The 22,211-nt window shown below is 39.6% G+C and overlaps 1 long non-coding RNA gene across 1 annotated transcript in view; it reads right to left on the bottom strand.

Annotated features, from left to right (window-relative positions):
* The window catches only part of LOC122800852, a 259,237-nt gene that overhangs the window by 231,041 nt on the left and 5,985 nt on the right, over positions 1 to 22,211 (bottom strand). The gene's annotated exons all lie outside the window — the stretch shown is intronic.

Here is a 22,211-nt window from a genome sequence, read left to right on the forward strand (position 1 = left end):
ATTCAGTGCTGATCTCATCCACCATAAGTTGTTCTGCAGCCTTGTAAGAGTCAGATTTGTGCCATGGTGCTTGCTTAGAATTCTGTGTTCTCTAGTCTGTGTACATAGATAGGCAGTGGTTCTGTTCTCACTACAATCAACTGGGGTGTGTGTGTGTGTATGTGTGTGCATGTGTGTGTGTGTCTCTATTTAGCCAGAAGAGCATAACTGTGTATCTGATAGTTACTACTCCAATTCCATTCATTGACAGCATCTTGACACTTACACAAGTGTACACACCCATTTCATGCAGGCCTCCAAACATCCTCTCTCCAACATTCAGTGCTGATGTCATCCACCATAAGTTGTCTTGCAGCCTTGAAAGAGTCAGACTTGTGCTGTTGAACTTGCTTAAAATACTGTGTTCTCTAGTCTGTGTACTTACAGTAGATAGGTAGGGGTTCTGTTCTCACTGCAGTCAACTGAGGTTTGTTTGTGTGTGTGTGTGTGTGTGTGTGTGTGTGTGTGTGTGTGTGTGTGTGTGTGTGTGTGTGTGTTTGTACCCTTGCGTGACATTGCAGAGTACATTTTACACCAGTAAGTGGGACACTGCTATTAGCATCTTTTCCTCACCAGACTCTGCTGATGTCATCCGCTATAGCTGATTTGAGGATGTGCAGTATTCCCACCAGGGCAGGGTTAAAGACTGGTCGGAGGCCAGGCAAAAGTCACATCATCCTATATGATACAGATTACAGTGACAGGGCTTTCAGTAGCCACATACATCATAGTATGGTTTGTAGACCCTGTATTTTCTTGGTGAGAAACCCCTGTGCTTTGTCCAGCTGCTGCAGGTATCTGGTGAGGTACATGCAAAAGAGAGCATTATACTCTATTAGTGTTCTAATGATGCTCAAGTACAGTGCTGTTATATAATTCTCAGATCTGAATACAATGGCCTGATATATCAGGTGCACAACATAGCCTTTCCATACCGCTGTGGACACTTAGTGGTTGAAGTTCAGATTGCTATTGACATGTGTTCCCAGGTCTTGCACCACTAGGTTTCAGCATAGGGGGAGTGTTATCAATGGTACAATTAGCAGGGAATTCAACTTTGCAAAAGGCCAAAATAAACACACATGTTTTAATTTATTTGTAGACCATGTGGTTTTGGCACCAAACAATTGCCTGATTTAACCACTCCTGTAGTACATCATCACTGGTGGATTCAATGATTGCACCCAATATGCAATAATCAGCAAGCTTGGTAAGCAAGCCAAAGGCCATACACTTTAACCTGGACTGTTGAGAAATACATTAGAAACATTAAAGGGCCAATCACAGATCCTTGGGTTACACCAGTGGTGATATGTAGAGGTTGATTCACCAACTTTCACAGTATGTGTTCTCTCAGTGAGCCAATTGATTAACCATCTAGTGATATAAGGCTTAATCTCCAGATGGGAGAATTTTCCAATGATACCTGACTGGGGGATTGTATCAAAACCATAGGCTAGATCAAGATAGGCAATATGCACTGTTTTAGCTTCATCCAGTCCTTTCACACAGAATCATTGGGTTGTGACAACATCACAGATAGACATTAGTATGACTCAGCACATACAGCTTCCTGGCAAAGTTAAATAAATACTTTAACACATCATCCACATGGACTAAGCTCCTGTAGAAGGCTATACATCAACATGCGTCCATCTGAGTTGGGTGGGAAGCACCTGATGCATGCATGTATAGACACATCCTGACTGTCTTCATCTGTGAGGTAGTCCAGCATGTCATCATGGGCCTTTTCTAAATGGACACTAGTCATACCTCAGCTGTATGCAGCAATGCAACAGGCCTGTGTGAGTTCTCAGTACTAAATCCACATCTGTTACATCTGTTATATGTCCTCAAAAAGGTCATCTAGCATCTAGGACATGCATGATGACAACACTATCATCCTGTAGAACTTGACCAGACCAAGGCATCTGACACAACTCCACAATGAGGTATTCACTCAACACTGAGAGATGTGTCCATAAACACCCATATCACCAAGTGATTAAATGAGTATATCATATACGTGGCATCTGAAAATGTTGAAATTTATGAGGTGACCTATATGTCATGTCCAGTAATCAGGCTCACATATCAGGGCTGTCTACTAGGCCATTTTCTGTCCATTATTTAAGTCACAGACATCACAAATGACATACACATCCTGTGTCCAAACAACTGTTTGAAAGACTACATATCATGGTCAATCATTGAATCCAACCATTATATTAGTATAATACAGACAGCATCAACACACACTACAGATTACTGCCACAGCCATGACAACACATGCAATGAAAAAAAATGTGGGCGGATTTGCTACCTTTTAAAAACAAATGCACAACCCATGGATAATGTAGACATCACATCTATAAGCAGACCAACTGTTATGTGACCTAAGTTCTTAGGTAGATGGTATGTGGAATGTCCACCATGTGGCCACAGAGTTGACTACTCCCTTGCATGTAACACAACTACTGACCATGCAAAGGACATCCACATCAAAGGCCATAATATGTCCATAGTTCACAGCCTTCATCACACCAATAACTGAGTACAATACACCCTTCTTCATGTACCTTCTTACACATATTCCAATGGTTTGTAACTGAAGTGTACCACTTTTGCCACAGTGATCTGTCACACATCATGCCTAGGTATTCTCTTGGTTGCATAAACATTACTGTCTTATGGTGTGAAACACTCATCAAGGTGTTGCACCAGATGCATGTGTGATACATGTTCTGGTGCTTCACAAAATACATAGATAGCTATTTGATAACACTGATGGCATGGGTTACATTCATGACAGTCTGGATTGTGCTATATATATCTGCCATGCACACCACTCAACCAGCATGTAGTGATCCTAATGTCACATACAAGTATAGCAGTGTCTCTCCTAACACCTCGAGCAGTTGTTACAGTGTCAGGACAGTGTGCTTGATTGCCCTCATAGATTGCTGACATGTCATAATAGTTGTACAAGTGTGTTTGTGCAGAACCATCTATGATCACTCAGAGTCACATATGCTGTGTCACAGACATGGGATTACTGGTAGTATTATTCTGATAGTCTCCATGATTGTGCTTGCTTCTTTTACTGTTGTCTATGAGCCTGTAACTGTGTTCCACATGTTGGAGACCACTGCTGACAGTACAGTCATATTCAGGCAAATCATTTTGCACAGCTTCACAATATGCACCCAAGCCCAGTTGTAAACAACATCCCTGATAGATGTCCTCTGCATTGTTCATAGCAGGATGCTTATCTCACAAAGACATATTCTCAATTCTTATGTCACCTTGTGTGACAGTCACATAATATATATTTCAATGTACAGTCTGTACAGTACTACATTGATATGTGATTAGTGTGCCTGCTACAACTGTCTTCCATTGACATGCCCTCATCTGCTGTTCATTAGGATGTTTCACCTGTCCTCTTTCCCTGTGTTAATTCCTACAGTTCATCTGTGTGTCTCTATTCAATACACACACTTCTCTTGACTCTTTATTTTAAATGGTAGTCCATGTACCATTACAGATCATTTACACAGCTTTTGTACAGAATGCCTGGAATGGGATTTCATAATACTCTGCACTGCATACACTGTCCTGTACTGTGTTTGGACCATATACATTACTATATGTTAAACCCTGGTAATCATTGTGGCATTCTGTGTAATCCTGTTGAACTTTTTTGCTCTGAGGTGCACAGTATTGCTATATATGTTGCTTCACATGGTTGCTGGCTGGTAACACTATTGCCAGCCATGAAACCATGCATATTTTCTTTTAAATATTGTATGCATCATGAATATGTAATTAGGACTGCTGATCACCACGCAAACGCTTAAACTCCATGTAGGCTTCATGTGAAGCCTACACAGAGTTTATTGAGTCCCAGGGATATTCCTTACAATTTCACTGCTTGTGCCAGTTTATACAAAGCAATAGCCTTGCTGTATAAATCCATATGTTAGCTTATACAATACACAAAACATAGACATACAAATGTATTTAAAGAAACAGATACACATTACAATTTCACTGTAAAGAATGACACTAACAGATGTCATTAGTAAACCAGCAATCTACTGTTCTAATATAATGATATCTGAACATAATCAATTGGTCTTTATGTGAATTAAACTGAAACCCTCATCTGTTAACTTATCGGAGACCTCTAATAATTGCAAATTTATAATAAGCTCTTTCTCATAATGACTCTGTAGCCAGTAAAATCTTATTTTATATGACACAATCATTCACTAAAAATGGTATCCCTGCTTTTGATAGATTATTTTATTTATTTATTTTTTTTACATTTGTTGACTGGGCTAGTCTAGCTGGATACATGTCCATTTTCAGTAGAGGCCCAGGGAGATAAGCTCCATGCAGGTAAAAAGAGAAAATACAATACTTAAACAATACTATACATAAATTTCAATGTTTGGACTTTTAAAAATTCAAATTAAGTCTAGAGGCATAGACTCAAAACATAGTTTAAGATACAGCAATTTTAGATACACACAAGGTCAGAAGATAATAATATTTAGGCCTCAGAAAGAGAGATGGAGGCATAAGAAGGTTATGGAAGAAAAGAATAGGAAAAAATAATACCCTGGCTAGTATATGATTGGTTAGCATAGAAAGGTTGATGTAGAGGGCACATGGAACAGGAATAAGGGTTGAAAGCAAGATGAGAGAAATAAGGAGAGGAAGTAGGATTCAGTCTGGTTTAGAGCAGGGACAACGCCAGAGAATTTTCAGATGTTCTTTAAGTTTTTTTTTAAGAGAGATGTAGATGAGAGAGATGTGAGTGTTCTAGGGAGCTGGTTCCAGATTTTGCCCACCACATTAGTAAAGAGTGAGTCGCCTGCTTTGTTGTTAGATTTAACATTGGAAATGAGTAACTTATTAGCTGAGTGAAGTGTTTCCAGATTTTTATAATGGGAGATCAGGTTAGTAAGGATAGGGGTATTATTTGGGTGGTAGAGAATTTTTTGTTTGATCACTAGTTGATTTTACAGAAGATGGTTTTGTAGTTCGGACCATCCAAGTTGTTTGAGATTAAGACAGTGATGGGTTCTGAAAGGAGTGCCTGTGGCAAATCTGGCTATGTTGTTATAACCAGTTTCAAGCTTGCTTAGATTGTGCCTTGATAGATTGGTGTATATAGCGGAAGCATAGAATAGGGCGGAAGCGAGGTGAGTCTAGGCAATGGAGGTTCTAGCTTGTGGAGTGAGGAAGGGTTTGACTCTATACAGGGAGCCTAGATTTTTATTAACAGATTGAATAGTATTGTTGATATGGTCATCAAAGGTGAGTTTGTTATCTATGGCAATGCTCAGGAGACGTGTAGTAGTATCAGGGGAAATAGTAGTTCCATTATTAGAGGTAATTATGAAGTTGATCTCTGGTGACTTTAGGGTAGGAGCAAAAAGCAGTTTTGTTTTTTTGGGATTTAGGGAAGGCAATGATGGGTAAACCAATTTTCAACAGTGTTAAATACTGTTTGAGTGAGTGTGTGAAGAGAGGTTGCTGATTTAGCAGTACATATCAAGGTTGAGTCATCGGCATATTGTATACAGGTGGCTTTAGGAAATACAGTATTGAGATCATTAATAAAAATTGAGAAAAGAAGAGGGCCTAGGATAGATCCTTGAGGGACTCCAATGTTGATGGGTAGAGATGTAGAGAGAGTATTGTCCCAGAGCACTGCTTGTTGTCTATTTTCAAGATAGGATGTAAACCAGTGTATTGCTTGTGGGTCAAGAGATTGGGCTTTTAGTACATTGATCAGTAATTTGTGGTTCACCATATCAAAGGCTTTGGATAAGTCAATGAATAGTGCAGAAGAAAGATAGTTATTATTTCGATTTCTGTTGATACAGTCTGTGAAAGTTAGTAGGGTGGTAGTTGTACTATGAAGGAGCCTGAAGCCATGCTGGCTATTGGCTAGTAAATTATTATGGAGCAGATGCTGAAGTAGTTGATAGTGAATAAATTTTTCCATTATTTTGGCCAGAGGGGAAAGTAAAGCAATAGGTCTAAAATTAGAGATATCAGTGGAATTACCACCTTTATGTAAGGGAATGATATGGGAGACTTTCCAAATGGATGGGATGTTTCTGTCTATGATTGTTCAGTTTATAAGGATGGATATAGGATATGCAATGACTTTGGCTGCTATTTGAAGGTATTCAGCCGGAAGGCAGTCGGCAGAAGGGGTACAGGGTTTGAGTTTTTGTAAGAGTTTACAGATAAAGGATGTTGGTACGGGTTGTATATGTAAGGAAGGCACTGAGCTATTTGTGTTTTGGAATGGGGTGGGGGAAGTAGGGGATAGTGTATTAACAAGAGTTTGGATAGTTTCAGTGAAGTAATTATTAAAGGCATCTGCTATTTGTAAAGGATTATTATGTGGAACTGATGATGGGGCTGGAGTTTTGGTATGTCCTGGTTTGAGTAGCTTGTTGATGCCTGACCAGAACTTTTGAGAATTTTTGGGTGTGTTTGTTGAAGGAGGAAATAATAGTTTTGTTTATCTAATAAAATGTCTTTTTTGGTTGAATTTCTTAGCTGTTTATATAGTAGGTGGTCAGCAGAGCTCTTAGTGGCTTTCCATTTGGACAATATTTTGTTTCTAAAGAATATTTTTTCTCTGGTTTGTTTTGTGAGCCAAGGGGCTGCTTTGTTTCTAATTCGGGAAGAGTGAGGAGGGGCTTGATGATCTAGGATTTGTAAGAATTTAGTATTAAAGTAGGAAACAGCTTCATCTAGTCTAAGTTCTTTCAGAGGAGACCAGTTGCAGGCCTTTAGTTCTCTTTGAAAGCTCTCAGCTTGAAAGTGTTTTTTTGAGCGATAGGATGTAAAATTGTTGTTATTAGGACTGTGAGTTTTTTGCTTTGCTATATAGGTTAGTACATGGTCACTAATGTCATCAGGAAGTGTTCCTGGTATGTAGGTTTTAGGATGACTATTTATAAGGATCCAGTCGAGGATGGTTTCTTTATTACTAGGTTTGTGAATTCTTGTGGGGGTGTTTATTATTTGTGTGAAGCCATAAATATTAATAAGGGTGCTAGGTTTGGAGGAGCTACAGGTAGTCCAGTCAATGTTAAAATCACCTAGTACAATTGTTTCTTGAGGTAGATGGGTGGAAAGGGTGTTAAGAATGTTTTCTAAAGTGTTAATATTGTTTCCTGGAGGAATATAGGTACAAATGATGTAAATGGATTTTGATTTGTTAAGGTGAAGTTTGATGGAGAGGGTTTCTGCATTATTATCAGAGGGCAATAACACATTATAGGATGAGACTAGGAGTTCTGATTTATATAAGATGCCTACACCGCCTCCCTTTTTGGAAGTTTGGTCATTTCTGAGGATGTTCTAACCAGGTGGGGTTATTTCTAGGTCATGAGTAGAGGGTTTCAGCCAAGTTTCTGTAAGGCAAAAGATATCAAATGCATGCACTTGTAGAAGAGCATGCAGTTGACTAAGTTTGTTATTAATGCTACGGATGTTAAGTTGAGCAATTCTTAGTGAGTTTGCTACTTGTATAGAGGTAGAAATATTTTTGGATATATGTTGTTGTGGGTTATTGTAGAATTGTTGATTTGGGCCCGGATTAGTATGAATATCACCATCTAATAGGAGCAGAGTGTGATGTTTTGGTAAGGTTTTTATGCTTTTAAATACTTGGGTAAGTTTATGAGAGTATTATGAGCGTAGTCTAGTCCCCACCCCTACAAAACTGTACCAGATATGGAGAAAGCATTTATGATTTTACTGCATTTGAAGATGTTTAAGACTACAATGAATTAGATTTTTATGTTTCAACAAAGCAATGTCAACTAGGCAAGCACAATTTATGTAATTGTTTTGTAAGTGAATTTCAAATACAGTTCAGTCTTCCTAATACAACCTATAGCCCTATTTGAAAGTATAACGCACCTTGTCTTAGTCACTGAACATCTACAGTAAATCTTATGCATACAATTCAGAACATACACTTAACTTAATCAATAATGTAATCATTTGCATCAGAATGCTTGCCACAGAAGAGGTAATGACATCATGATTCAGTTTGTGTGGAAGCTGAACAACACCGAGTTTGTGGGGAGTGCATATTTATTTAATTGTTTGTTTACATTTGTTAACCAGGGAAGTCTGACTGGGCAAGGTCATTCATTTTCAGCAGAGGCCTCGGGAGAAAAGCTCCATACAATATAAAAAGTACAGAAAAAATAATGAAAAATAAATATATAATTTTAACAAGTGTAAAATTACAAAAAACAAATAATATAATATGATAGTCCAAAGGATTTGTCAAATATTCCAACATGAGTAATAATAGTACAGTGAAGAGATGAGAATATTAAAGACATTGTTAGGCATACTCTGATTCAGCCTTACAGGTAAACTTTACATCATGGCAAAGTTCCATTTTATTGTTACGGATTACATATCACCTATATTTAGAGTATTTTATTTTGTTCTGCTTTGTTTTGAGTCAGTCTTTGAAGACTCCAAAGTATACTCAGACTTTGAATTGACAGAGGGCATATTGGAGGTCTTCATATCTTCACTGAACATTCAGTGGTATGTTATAGTAACTATATATAAGGAATGCCGCTTAGCCATTTATAATGTTTAACTTACATGGTTAGCAGTTTAAGGGGTATCTACTAAGAAATGGAAAATATTCTGCAGAGTGCATAATGCAGAGATCAGAATATTTCACACTGTAAAATGGCTATTATGGATGCATCACAGCTCTTGTTTCTCTGTATCTGGTTCCCGTTGGGATGTTCTCTGTGCAGTGCTTGTATTTCCTCCTTGTGTCCATGTGGATGTCCATTTTGCCAAATATGCCAGTTATATTCCTCAACCCTAAGGCATACATGCAGCTGACCTTGAAATCTACTAGCATGGCAGTTAATATATAGACTTAACATTTATGAAGATATATGCATCCTACAATGAATCCCATCCAGAACTACTTCTTTGCCTTACAAGTGTTGTTAGGTGGGGTATGCTTCAGCTCCCCTATGACTTGTGAGCTGATAAGGAATCATCAATACTGCCTATTAATATAGCATATTTTACTGAAAAGTTACATGAATGGAATGTTTTGTCATAAATACATCTATAATCATAATCACAAGTGTTGAATAAAGATTACTAACTGACATTCATAGGTTCATAGGTTGGTACTAGGCTATCGGCCCTAGGGCCCATGCAAGCCTAGCCATAACAATTCCCTAGATATTTCTTCCCACAATATTTACTTCTCTGGACCCCTGTCTAGCAGGGCGACTGACATGATCCCCGGGGTGAATTTCCTATCTCCCATCCAATCATCAAGGTTCCTTTTGAAGAGGGCTAATGAGGCGCTCTGCTTCACATGTATGGACAGTCTATTCCAGAGTATGGGGAGTCTCTGGGTCAGGAACCTATCCCTCCAGCATGTTTAGATCCATGGAGCATGTGGCTCTGAGGGATTGGGATTTCTTTAAGTGGAGCATGTCCAACAGCTCAGGGTTTGACATGGCCTTGTATGTTAAGCAGAGATCGCCTATGAGTAGACGATATGCCACAGATTATAGCTGGAGTTTATTTAGACGGTCAGCATATGACATCTGCTTTAGGCCTGTGATTCTTTTTAGTGAGGTATTTCTGTGGCCTTTCCAGCTGTTGCAGATGTCTTGTGAGGTACATACCAAACAGGGCATTATACTCTATAATGGGTCTAATGAGGGATGAGTACAGTGGGACAATGACCTCCTTTTTTCTGGATGAAAAGCCCTTAGTGATGAGGTGTGCCACATAGAAGGATTTCCTGACTATTGCAGCGTTGTGGTTATCGAAAGTGAGACCACTGTCCACCTGTGTCCCAAAGTCTCTCATCACACTTTCGATGTTGAGTGTCCTGCCACCTATGTGCTAATTCATGGGTACATGTTTTTTTCCAAAGGGGATAGCTATACATTTCTTGGCATTAAGCTTGAGCCCATGGCTCTGGCACCAGGCATCTGTTTCTGTAAGGCCCTTTAGTAGAATATCCACATCATTTGGGGATTAAATAATGGCTCCCAGTTTGCAGTCATCTGCAAACTTTGTTAGCCAGAGTCCCTTAATGTTGGCCTGTACTTCAGAGAAGTAGATGCCAAACAAGAGTGGTTCCAGGACTGAACCCTGAGGTACTCCACTTGTCACTTGTCTGGAGCTGGATTTGGAGTCGGCTACTTTTACACTCTGTGTTCTGTCAGTAAGCCAGTTGGCAACCCATCAAGTGACATAGGGATTTATACCCAGCTTAGTAATTTTATCTATGATTCCAGAGTGGGTGATGGTGTCGAAGGCCTTGGAGAGGTCCAGATAGGCTGTGTGGACCACCTTACCCTCTTCCACAGCTCTGGAGACTGATTCGAAGAAGTCAATCAGATTCAGGAGACAAGATCGGCTATTCACAAACCCAAACTGAGTGGGGTCCAGTGTTTGAAGGTTGCCAATGTCTTTGTTTATAAGTTCCATGATAATGCGTTCCATGCCCTTGCAGATCAGGCTTGTCAGACTGATGGGACGGTAGTTCCCGGGATCCAAGGTGGATCTTCCCTTGTGGAGCAGGATAACTGTAGCTGTGCACCACTCAGTGGGCATGAAGCCAGAGGTGAGGCTATGATTAAACATGACACTTTGGCAGTTCATTTTGTTGCTCATGTAGTACACAGCCTGGGATGTCATCTGGTCCCATGGATGCTGTATTTGTCCAAAAGTAGTGCTGTTTTAATGGGACAACTCTCCAATGCCTCATCACATGTGGTACTGCATCCCACATATCCTAACAATTATTGCAACCATCTGCATGGTTACTTTTGCTTATAAAATAAACTAGCTTTTTGGTTTCATTTAATAAAGAACATGCAAATATTTACGTTTTACCAAAAATCAAGTAGTTGTCCTTCTTTCTTCATCAAATTCAAAAGTGTATAACAGCTTTGTTAACATATTGTGCCACATTTGTCTGGTTTGAGCATTGCGTTTAGAGGAGAGGGAACTGTAATATCGTAATTTATCATAATATCAAATATAAAGTATACTCATAGTCTTAACCCTTTGCAGTAAACTGCCAGTAAATAAACACGGACATTACATAAATGTGTATTTGTGTATGTGCATGTGCTCACATGTGCCTGCATGTGTGTGTCTATGTGCGCGCGTGTGTGTGTGTGTGTGTGTGTGTGTGTGTGTGTGTGTGTGTGTGTGTGTTTGTGTGTGTGTGTCTGTGTGTGTGTGCTTGTTTGTGTACATGTATACATGTAACTTACCTTCACTTTTTCTACCAACAGTTTGTTTAAAATAATGAGGTATAAGCTATAACATCTAAGACTATGTAGCCAACTTCCAAATTAGACTAAATGGATGAACTCTGAATATTGGATATCATGGTTCTTGGTTTCTCTGATATCCTCCTGTGCAATGAGCTGATAATTCTCAATAACAGCAGAGAGTGACAACTGTAACAGTGATATGAAAGAAAGCAATGAATGCAGCAAACACTGGTCATTTCTGGTACTTACATGTACACTTCTACAGCACTTTTGTAAGGAGTCTATGTCCACTGTATTCTCCAGTGTGGGAAGGATAGACTCCATTACCTGTGTTCTTACATTTAGTAACTGTGAAATTGTTACACCTTGAAGTAGGGGTAAAATCCAAGATATCACAATCACAGACATATGTCACTTTGTACACTAATGTCTCTTTAGACTATGGTATTTAAACATTATAGTTTTCATTTATTACTGCAATTAGACAACATGGTTTTGAGATTGTATATTTAGATATTACCATGAGAAGTAAAATTAAGGTAAGTGTCCCCAACACACACACACGTACACATACATAAGAGGAAATGTTATCTCCTTCCTATCACTAATATTAGTGTCCATATGGTTTTCAGCCATTCCTTTATCTGACATCATACAGGAATTATTATTTTTGACTGTATGCTTTATTTTCCAACAAATATTCTTTTATTACATTTTGTTGTCAGATAAGGCATATTGGCATATTCTTATATATTTTATCGATGCTGCCAGTATTAAAGTTGTATTACTAATAAATGGAAAATTATTGAAGGCAACTCTGAGTTGCATAATGATTTAACTAAGACCTAATTTTATCAATAAAATGAACTATAACTTGACAGCTTAATTAGAAAATTGATCCCTTGGAAAGATGGAGGTAACAATGTAAGAGCACCCCCTGTTATTTCTCTAAAAACTGTACATTTATTTACAAAGGGCTTAATATTTTATTTTATCCAGTGAACTATTTTATTGACTGAATAACCATTATAAAGGTAAATCACAAAGAGTAGTTTAGCTGCTTGCACCCCTGCTGTATTCTGTATGGAATAGACTGAAAGGAATACCTGTCAGAGAAATTAGGTTTGGAATAGACCATTTTCTCCTAGGACATCATCAAGTGGGGTTAGATACATAGATTAGCAGTAATTAAGAGAAAAAGGGGAGGATATGGTTAAATGGGATGGAGGGATGTTTAGGAGGAAATGAGGTAAAGGTAGGGAGGGACTTAAGAGGGTTTTTGTCCAGTGTAGCTGAGGTAGGAGTAACATTTTTGGCTTGAACTTGCTAGATAGCAGGTTTATGTCTGAGACGACCTGTAGGCACACTGGTGTCAGGTAGGCATTGGTTCAATAGAAGCGGGCAGGTAGTGGAGGTGAGTAAGGGTGAATAAATCCTTTTTTTTTGTTTTGTTTTTTTTTTGTTTGTTTCCTCAATGATACTGGTTGTCACATGGTCAGGAGGGTGTTTAGGGATGTTAATCTGGTGGGTCTGAGTCATCGTGATGGTAGTTGGTAGAGCCGGGCCATGTATGGATTCAAACGGTCAAAAATTTCCCTCCTACTGGTAGTCCCCTTTTTCTGTGGTCGAGGCTGTGGAGGCTTGGGCTGGAGCTTGCTTCTGGGAAGGCAGATTGTCGCCTTGGGTCCATGGATTACTTCATGCTTCTAGTCGGTTATCATGGTTGTGGATTCTGGTGTTGCTTAATTAAAAAAAAAAAAATTGGTTTGCAGTGGTGCCATGCAGGAGATTCATGATAAGTCGGAGTTCACTGTTTTGGTAACTTATTAGGTTTGTTGCTTGGAATTGCAGTGAGGTTTTCAGCTTGGCAGGTCGGTTGTGTTGCTGTCATTATTGGGAGAGCAGGGGGCACTCAGTGTGGTGTGGGGCACCAGGGTGGCGCCTTGTGGAGATCAGGCTAATGTTGTTTCAGGTGAAGTGTCAGGATCAACAGATTCATCTGCCATCCCGATGTCAACATGTCTTTATGTGTCCTGTGCCACTGTAACGGAGAAGTGCTATGCCGCCTGTAATGGGTGGGAGCAGGGCCATCTTGTTCATGCTGCCAGCAATGGGTTCCACTCAGCTGAAGCTGTGAGTAGCTTTTCATGGGCTGCAAGTGAAGATGAGTAATGGCTGATACTGCGCAGGTGCAGTGTGGCACTAATTGTGAAGTTTGAGGGTGCTGCGAATGAGTGTTTGTTTATCTATGAAAGTAGAGACTACAAAAATCTCGGTTTGCACAATGGCGGGGGTAAGTCGTTTGAACAGCTTTAGTCATTGGGGCTTTTCCTTTTAGTTTCAGCATCATTATCAGCAGCTAGGGAGTTCACAGGCTTCCAGCATACAGGGGCACACTGAGGAGGTGCATTGTGGGTGGAAGGATTGGGCATAGGCTGACTGCTCAAAATGAAAAGGGAAATCATATTAAAAAAATTGGTAGAAACACTTTACCAGTACTCTTGACACTTGATTTTAACTCACTTTTGACCCTGGATTTTGGCTCACTTCCCACGGTTAAGTACAATAGTAAACTTTAGCCACATTATTCATGCAGGGCACAGTATTAGTGAATGACATTTCTTGTGTAGTGTCTTCCAATTTTGTATCTCTGATAATTGATTGTGGTTAAAGAAGTCTAAATTTTAGGTTTAGAATGTGATTTAGGAATGCGTAGGATATTTTATTTGTTTTGAAGTCTTAATTCTAGTGAAACATAGAGAAGTTTTCCATCTTCAGATATATGTTACATCAATAGCTCAGTGTTTCTAGTCTATCTTCTGTCCGTGGGTGTCGCTGACTCATTGGGTTTGTGTGCTTCCTTGAGAGTTTTTCTGTGGAGTGGGGATGGGGCTTCAGTTGGTCGGTTTGAGTTTGGTTTGCAGATGGGGACAGGGGAGTAGTTGGTTAAAGAACTGATTGGGTGTCTTTTAACAGCCTGAAAGGCAGAATTCTATGCTTCTTCTCAGCTGTAAAGATTTGGTGGAATGACTAGCTTTGTGCCTTCTAATTTGAGCAACTGAAATTTTACTAGGAGCAGTTTTGACTGGGATTTGGGTTTTTAATGATGCATTTCTCTCATCTGCATTTGTTGGGGCTTTTCGCGGGCTATGAGTGATGTAGAGTTATGATTGTCACAGCTGGGGAGGTATCATGGCAGGGTGCTTCAGTGCATTGTGCTATTTACTTTATGTTATCCTCAGTCATTTTGAGTGAGGTGATGCTAAGAAATGAGGAGTTTTATTCGATGTACTGTCTCGTTGTTTCCTGTTTGTACAGGAATTCATTATTTACAGTTGCGACTGGTAGGTACTAGTGCAGTTTTGTTCTTTTGTGGTTTGTTTGGTAGAGTTATATATATTGTGTGGGTAAGTGACACATATTTACATTTGGTGTACGAGCTTTGTTTTCTGGCCAGTTACATTTGGTAGATATTAAGTCGAGTTCTTACTGGTAGGGATATTATGTATAAGAACAATTTTGACGTTTGGGTTTACTGAGGTAGTTTGCAGTAAGTATGCTAGGCTGAAGGGCACAATGGTCACTGCTACTGTTAATAACTAAAATAATTCCTCCAATTGTTTGGTGCACAAGGATTGGCTGTACATTTTTAGCTCTACAGAGTTGTGGGGAGGGGCTTAGAGCTGAGTGTTTTAATGGGCTCATGCACTATACAGTAGTTTACATGGTCCCGGGTTCAATACTTGGCAGGGGTAAGTACTTTGCAGTTGACTGTAATTTGCAGTGTCAGCATATTTGATCAAGTTAATTTCTGAGGAAGATTATCGAAGGTAAGGGGGCTAGTTTAGAGTAGTGTCTACTCCTATGCAATCTGTTATTGCTATGCGCACAAGACCAGAGAGGGTGGGTGGCGGCTGGACGTGGTCAAATGGTGTTTTGCTGGCTGGCAGGGTGATAAGGTTGGGAATAAGGTTTGGTGTTTGGATGGAGACTGGTGCATTGGCTAGCAGTTTTCCTGCTGCCAGTTGTTTGATTGGTTTCTGGCACTGAGTGCTGTATTTGGGGACAGGAACACACCTTGATTTCCTGATTGCAGTCTTCTAGCCTTGCTTGGTTCGGGATCACAACAACTTCCAGCAACTGAATCTTGAGGTCATTGTTAATTTTGATTAGGTTTTGGTGGGAAATAAGTTATGGATGAGGGTAAATTTGTGGAGCAGGTAACAATGTTGCATAAGCAAATATGGGAACTGAGGGAGCCATGTAGGGTTGTCATACAGTTTTTGTCAGTACTGGGCCAGGATTATAATATGCCACTGTTAAGGAAATTTATCACTGCAGTATTGAGGGCGGCCGAGGAGGGTAGGCAGACATTTGTTAACAGGCTTGAACACAGAATCTGAAGGAAGGTACAAATTTTGCAGAATGTTCAGATTTTGCCTCAGACTTTGGTCCAAGTTTGTGATGTTGTGGTTTCTAGCCAATTTTGGCAAATCACGGGACACTGACGTGGGAGGATGGTGACAGACACTTAAGCTTCACGTTTTGTTCTTCGGTTTATTTGTGTTAGGGTAGGATCTTTTCTAGGTGAAGACCAATATTTTAGGGTGAGGAAGTAGGCCCACTGTTACTTATGGGGGAGGGGGTGAGGGGACAAAAAGGAGGAAAAAGAAAAAAAAAATTGTGCTTATGACACTCAAGGCCAATTCCAGCAGTAGGAGCATGGTGCAGTACTGGGGAACATTATTGTGTGATCATCAAACCTTTAGCTTACCTATAAGTGCTGGGCTATGGAGAAATAGTCAGAGGAGGTCCCCATGTGCAGGGGGTGGATAGGTGTTATCATACCTTCACTTTACATTAGTTAGAATAATTGCAGTGTGGTATACTTTAACATTTTGGGGAGGCATGGTAAGGTTAGGGGATGGGATGTTAGGTAAGTTGTTTCTTCTTCATGGATATCACTGCAGGGCCCATAATTTACTGTACTGGCAGGGTATGGTATGGTCTAAATCTTCCTTGAACTGACTGTTTTTTCTCATTGCCAATGATGATGTACGCCACTGCAGTACTGTGTAACAAATGGGTGAGGTATACTCACTAATGCATGTGTTTTGTCTCTGTGCAGATGGCGGTGTGGTGTTGGGTAGTCTCGTTGCTGTGGTGTTACTCAGCAAGGTTCCAGATGGTGGAAGCAAGTTGGTATCAGATGTCTGAATTGCTACAGTGATGAGCAAGGTGGTCATACTGGGGAGAATGCTAAGGGGGCAGCAGCTACTGGCTGGAAGGAAGTGGATTCCAAGGTAATGGATTTCGATGGGGTGGGAGTCCTGGTTGGTAATTTATATTTATTTATTGTTGTTAAAGGTATGTCAGTGCTGTTGGGGATCTGGGCTAGGTTGGGTGGAGTCACAACAATTATGGGGTTATAAGCAGTTATTTGGATTAGGTATTTAGGATCTTTTTAGGTTAGCTAAGTCAAACTTATTTCCCATGCAGTATTTACTATTTGTGTATAATAAGGACTGATAATGAATAGTGGGTTTAGTGGGATTATTAGGTAATTTATCCATTGGGAAAGGAAATCTCATTTTGGTGGTTAGTATATCTATTGGGTGGTTTAAAGAAGCTGCATTTTGTACAGTAGTAGTGTGTCACAGACATTTTGTGACCTGGTGGCATTGGGCATTGTATAGTTGGTTGGTATATTGTGTGGGTTAGTTTTTGTCTGGCTTGGTCTGTGGTTGGTGATACTGGCCACAATGGTGGTGTTTTGAGATCATACTGCTACCGGCCATGATGGAGGCTTAAGTGTGTCTTATTGCATAATGGGTAGTTGGTGTGATGGTAGCATTTTATTTAAATGAAACTCAGATGAGATTTAGGAGGGGTATTACATTAATTGGACAGCAAAAAAAAAATATATATAATAACATTTCCATTGGGTGGTATTATGGGGTAGCAATGTGGCATGGTGGTATGCATTTGCTTCAGCATGGCTGTAATGGTGGTGGGCTTAGTTGTGGGTCCAGTGGCTGGTAAGGCTTTTGGTATTATTGTGAGGCTTCCTATGGTCGGGTGGTATGGTTTAATTAAATCATGGCAGTAGTTATGATAGGTGATGAGGTTATGGTTTGCTATCTTAGCATAGGTGAGGGGTCAGTGGGTTGTTTTCAGTTTTTAGGTGCTGGGCTGTTTCTGTTAGTTATGTACTGGGTTAGGAGGTAGTGACTTGGATCCAGCTTGGTTAGGGAGAGTGGATACACTGAATGATGTTTAACCTACTGCCTTACTGGAGGTTAGATTACTGGAAGCTTGGTGAGAGAGAGGAGGAATTGCCTGGTCAGGCTGGTGGGGGGAGAAGAGGGGCAGGCTTGCCCTCTTCTGTTCTCCCTCTGGTGTTGGATGTGCAATTCAATAAGTTGGGAAGGAAAGTGCATGGTTGGTCTGTTGGATAAGTTAATAAGCAACTAGAGCTGCTTATTTGGATGGTGGTGTAATTCAATAAATTGAAGGTGAGCGGGGTAATGCTGCCTTGTTAGTACAAAGATAAGTGAGCAAGTGGGGGATGTTGCTTATCAAGAGTGAGTGGTTACTCTGCCCTTATGGTTATTTTATGTTTTCTTTCATGGATGTTATTATCACCTGTGTCATATTTTGGTTGAAATGTATAATTATTGGTTAGCAATCATGTTTATGGAAGTTTAATAAAGGTCGTCAAGTGTCATTCACTGGTGTGTGTTTAATGAAGTGGACCAGGACAAAGTATGAACATCTGCTAGCTGTAAAGAAATGTACATCCTTTGTTTAGGCATGCAATGGACTATTCTAATTTTGAGAAATTTGCATTTTTCCATGTGGGGGTTATAGAAGGTTACAGAAATTATGAAAATGATGTATTGCTGGACTTATAGAGAATATATCTGACAGATTAAACTAAATGGTGCTGAAAATTCCCATCTTAATGAGCACAGTAATGTGAAATATATTTTAAAGTTAAACTTCATTAATCCATATTTTTAGATTTTTATCTGTATATTAGTGCTGTATTAACAAAAGAAAGACTGTGGGATGGATTCTATAACGTTCATAGAATCCAGCTCATTTCACCAATATCAGTGCAAAAGTTACTGATAAGCCTGTAGTACGTAAATATGCCTCAGAGAACATGCAATATCTCTGTGCATAACACAGTTGAACAGCAGCAGTGGGGTACTGTATATTAGTCACAACCACTCTGTAAGTCATGAAAACTGCCTTAAAAAGTTTGATGTACATTAACAAAGTTATGGAAATTATACTACCCAATGTTAGCTGCATGACATCCATAAGTACGTCTACAAGAATCTCTCCAGTAAGCTTAGTGACAACAATGGGATATCTCATTTAGTAGTAAAATATACTTGCTTTCATTTTCAGATTCCAACAGAATCCATAAAAAAGACAGAGATAGAGGAGGAGAAACTAAACATTTCAGGTATGCTCATATAGCAAATATCACAAGAGATGAAAGACAAAGGTTGGAAATAACATTAGTTACACAGATGGCACACTCTGCAAAATGGCAATGGAAGATTGACAAACAGGGTGGGGATCATACCAGCCAAGGTGAAATGTTATGCACTATTGTGGTAGGACATTTTGCAAACTGTGTGGCAATTATACCTGGATGTGTATGACTGATGGCAGTTGTATGTTGTAGGGTAATACATATTTATCACAGTATGAATTGGATATTGATTCCATTATTCAAGTAGTCTATGAGAAGTGCAAATGTAAGTCAAGCAACAGCACAGGTGAACAAACGAAGCCCACAATATGTTATAGAATACCAATAGAGGACAGAAATGACCCTCTGACCATGCATGTGAAAGGCAAACAACCAAAGACAGTGCCAAACAGCAGTACTGTAGCAAAGCAACCAACTGACTGCTACCTACACAAGTAGGTGTATACAACCCAAACAGATGTGTAATGGAATGCATATGTTACAGACATATGCCATATCAAAGGCAACACACAGATGCAGACATATATGTTTGACCTTCATTGGCTTAACGGGAAAATACTGGAAAGGAATGTCAATGCACATACGCACAAGTACATATTGGATATGTTCAAAACAAACACATGACAGTGGACAAGAGTTAGAAAGGTGAACACATACCATGCATATGTCCAAGATATATGACATAACTACAAAGGTGGAAGGGAAGTGGAAAACATGGGCCCGCATCAAGGAGAATATAGCAGAAAAGCTGCATAGGCAAATGGTAAAGCAGGACAACAGTATGTAAGGGGACACATTACAAATGTTTGTGTCCACCACATTGGGTGGTGTTGTAGTCAATTTACAGTACATCAAATGAATGGTCAATGTACATCACATGGGCAGACTGCATTACTGACATCAACAAAAATGGTATATATCACACACACACACACACACACACACACACACACACACACACACACACACACACAGCATTGTGCAATCATATAGCAGCAACAGGCATAGATAAACAAACTGTGAATCAGTATCACATATACATATATAATGTCATGCCAGTGTAAAACAATATGTGGAATAAACACCTACGGTTAAATATCACTGACCATGGGTATGACTGAGCATACGACTGCCCTGTGAACAACATTACAGCACATTAGCATGAAATCAATGACTGCTCACAGTCCCAGAGTACAATGGTGTTTCTCTATTGATCATAGTATGTGCAGAGAAATGTACATAAATTAGTGCATATGTTCACCATTTGCAGAAATGTGTACATTTACATGGATAAGGAATGGATAATTGAATGCAGAAATGTAACACAGGCTATAGAAGACATACTGTAATGTTACTGACTAAATTATCATTACCACACTGTATACATGAATGGTACATTGGCGGTTTATGCATTCAGTTAAGTAGGACTGTTCATAGCTAGCAGAAACATTTATATGGTACAACATGGCATCATCATTGCAAACACATGCAGTGACAGTATGACAGTGTAACAGCATGAAAGTGTCATATAAAACACAGGAGCAAGGACATGTCCTGCTGTTGAACAGACATGGCATGGCAACCCACAAATCATACCCATACCAAAGTGGTATACGTGGAATATGGGCTACATGTTTGCGAGTTCCTGTCATTAACTCACATTTGCAGTAGAACTCTTGCCGCAGTAGCAGCATGTTAACTGCTGAAACTCATGGACAGATGAATGTTTAATATAGGTCTAATGTGGCAATGTGCCATGCACACATTGCAACCTAATGCTAAATGTCATATGTAATCTACAGTGTAAGTTTGGCCATGTATGACATAAGAACAGCAGCAAACTTTTATTCATGCACAATTGTGCCTATACAATTCAATCACTTACATGACAAACACCATGGTGGGAGCCTTACACAACTGGATCACACAATCTTACTGTCCTGAGGGCTCACCCTGATGATGATGAATATCATGAATTATTTCCCCTGAATATGTCCTGCACAGTCCGTGCCATATCCTGCAAAGAATTACTCATCATGTCCTACATCTGTGTCCTACAGACATCCATCATCACCTCCTGCATCTGTTTCAAATAATCATCTTGTTGTAGTGCTTTGCATCATCAACTCAAGGTTGTAGCAGGGATGATGACACATTCATCTCCAGCTTCCTCATCATCATCATTGTCTTAGTCATTGTTGTCATCAGAAGACTTGGGCAGTGGTCCGACATGTGCTCATCTCTGACATGTAATGGGTGAGCACCCATAGGTCCTATGCTCTATCTAGGTGAATCACAATACAATAAAGAAAGTACATATGCATAACTACTACTTGATGACAACATAAAAACCCTCTGTGACACAATGCTCAGGCAAAAAACAGTTACTATGAAACCTTAGTATAAGGTATGGCCACAGTGAAGTGTATCACCATATGCAATGCAAGTCATTAATCAAAACCATAACAATGAAAAGCACGTCTATCAGGAAACACATTCCTTTGAAAATCATAGCTGACATTAAACAGAAACTGATGAGCACATCTGAAATCTAACAAACATTAAGTACCATCCATCAACATGTGATGTCTGCATATGAAAATAAACGTATATCAGCATACATTTCAGATGTCATTAAACAGCACATTTTGAGATGAAATGGCCTAAAATAATTATGCATGACAAGTGTAGTAAACACATTTGCTGCTAGCGGATGGCTTCTCATGCATACAACGCATTCCCTATGTCTTATTATCTGTACTTATGGATGTTTTCGATACAGGCCCATGTAATGGGCACTTTATCCATCACAGAATGTAAGCAGCTTACTCGAGGCCATGCCATGGCATGCATAATGCAGCTTACCTGTGGAAATCATGCTATTACCTGAACATTTGCTTACCAGCCATCATTCTGCATAACAAGCATGTGCACAGACAGCACACTTACATATCCTGACATTTGAAGAGAAGCAAGCCATGACACTGTGTCATGCATCACTTAGATGAGTCTACCTTGCAAAACAATATTGTGAAAATGACAACATAACACAAATACTGTGACTTGCACTGCATAATACTTGTAATATATGCCTCACCGCATTGGCCAGATGACTGCCTGAGAGAATATCACTATTTCCATGTTCCTGTCTTGTATGTGTGCCTTGCACATTTATGTTGGTGTGTGAACGTCAGCTGTAACCCAGGTATCCGTGCATGTAATGAGTTATATGAACAGTGACCAATTAACATATTGGTATAATGAAGACACAGTGAGATGACAGCCCAGTGGGAAATATAAAAACTATATGAAAAAGAGTT

Source organism: Protopterus annectens, chromosome 4.part1 (assembly GCF_019279795.1).
Source record: "Protopterus annectens isolate FY-2018-M chromosome 4.part1, PAN1.0, whole genome shotgun sequence".
Classification (NCBI taxonomy): domain Eukaryota; kingdom Metazoa; phylum Chordata; order Ceratodontiformes; family Protopteridae; genus Protopterus; species Protopterus annectens.